A 2,209-nucleotide genomic window follows, 5' to 3' on the forward strand; every position below is an offset into this window, starting at 1 on the left:
ACGTTCTATGAAGCAAACATCACCCTGATCCCCAAACCAGGAAAAGACCCAACAAGAAAAGAAAATTATAGACCAATATCACTAATGAATATAGATGCAAAAATATTCAACAGGATCCTAACAAAGAGAATCCAGCAACACATCAAACAAATTATACCTCATGACCTCAAGTTGGTTTTATCCCAGGGTCTGAAGGCTGGTTCAATATATGTAAATCTGTAAGTATAATTCAACACATAAACAAATTAAAAAACAAAGACCATATGATTCTCTCAATTAATGCAGAAAAAGCTTTTGATAATATCCAGCATCACTTCATGATCAGAACACTTAAGAAAATTGGCATAGAAAGGACATTTCTTAAACTGATAGAGGCCATCTACAGCAAATTCACAGCCAATATTGTATTCAATGGAATTAAATTGAAATCCTTTCCACTCAGATCAGGAACCAGACAAGGCTGCCCATTGTCTCCACTGCACCTTGACATTGTAATGAAAGTTTTAGCCATCACAATTAGGGAAGAAAAGGTGATCAAGAAACTTTATTCTTAATAAAGGGTATCCATATAGGGTCAGAAGAGATCATATAGGGTCAAAAGAGATCAAATTTTCACTCTTCGCAGATGATATGATTGTATATCTGGAAAACACCAGGGATTCTACTACAAAAGTCTTAGAAGTGATCAAGGAATACAGTAGTGTCTCAGGTTACAAAATCAACATTCATAAATCAGTAGCCTTTATATACACCAACAATAGTCAAGCTAAAAAAACACTTAAGGATTCTATTCCATTCACAGTAGTGCCAAAGAAGATAAAGTATTTGGGAGTTCATCTAACAAAGGACGTGAAAGATCTCTATAAAGAGAACTATGAAACTCTAAGAAAAGAAATAGCCAAATATGTTAACAAATGGAAAAACATATCATGCTCATGGCTGGGAAGAATAAACGTTAAAATGTCCACACTACCCAAAGCAATATACAATTTTATTGCAATCCCTATTAAAACTCCACTGTCATACTTTAAAGATCTTGAAAAAATAATACTACATTTTATATGGAATCAGAAAAAACCTCAAATAGCCAAGACATTACTCAGAAATAAAAACAAAGCAGGAGGAATCACGCTACCGGACCTCAGACTATACTATAAATCAATGGTGATCAAAACAGCATGGTACTGGCACAAAAACAGAGAGATAGATGTATGGAACAGAATAGAGAACCAAGAGATTAACCCAGCTACTTCCTGTTATTTGATCTTTGACAAGCCAATTAAAAGCATTCAGTGGGGAAAAGATTCCCTATTTAACAAATGGTGCTGGGTGAACTGACTTGCAACCTGTAGAAGACTGAAACTGGACCCACACCTTTCACCATTACCTAAGATAGACTCTCACTGGATAAAAGAGTTAAACTTAAGACATGAAACTATAAAAATACTTGAAGAAAGTGCAGGGAACTTCCTTGGTAGTATATGCAGCCTGTTGCTTGTATAGGTTGCTCTAAGGAACCTTGAAGACATTCCTTTCCAATGTGTGTTCATGTGTTAGACTTTGTGCTGTCCCCAATCATGTTCCAGACAGGTATGCATGGTGCCTTTGGAAAGCCCCAGGGCACTGTGGCCAGTGTTCATATTGGCCAAGTCATCATGTCCATCCGCACCGAACTACAGAACAAGGAGCATGTGATTGAGGCCCTTCACAGGGCCAAGTTCAAGTTCCCTGGCCATCAGAAGATTCACATCTCCAAGAAATGGTGTTTTACCAAGTTTAACTCAGATGAATTTAAAGACATGGTGGCTGAGAAGTGGCTCATCCCAGATGGCAGTGGGGTCAAATATATCCCCAATCGTGGGCCCCTGGACAAGTGGCGGGTGGGCCCTGCACTCGTGAGGACTTACATCGTGTTGTGTATCAATTGCACCTACCAATAATAAATCCTACTTCCTGTCCAAAAAAAAAAAAAAAAGAAGAAGAAGAAAAGAAAAAAGTTTATATTCATAATTAAAAAAAAAAAAAGAAAGTGCAGGGAAAGCTCTTGAAGAAATTAGTCTGGGCGAATATTTTATGAGGAGGAACCCCCTGCCCGCCCCCCCACCCCCAGGCAATCGAAGCAGCTTCAAAAATACACCTGAGACCTGATCAAACTAAAAAGCTTCTGCACAGCCAAGAACACGGTAAGTAAAGCAAGCAGACAGCCCTC

General features: G+C 38.3%; 1 pseudogene; it reads left to right on the forward strand.

The window, feature by feature from the left end:
• Positions 1 to 1,421: 1,421 nt before the first annotated feature.
• On the forward strand, positions 1,422 to 1,531 carry LOC128580276 (uncharacterized; annotated as a pseudogene).
• The last annotated feature ends 678 nt before the right edge of the window (positions 1,532 to 2,209 follow it).

The sequence above is a fragment of the Nycticebus coucang genome, chromosome 2, assembly GCF_027406575.1.
Source record: "Nycticebus coucang isolate mNycCou1 chromosome 2, mNycCou1.pri, whole genome shotgun sequence".
Taxonomy (NCBI): Eukaryota; Metazoa; Chordata; class Mammalia; order Primates; family Lorisidae; genus Nycticebus; species Nycticebus coucang.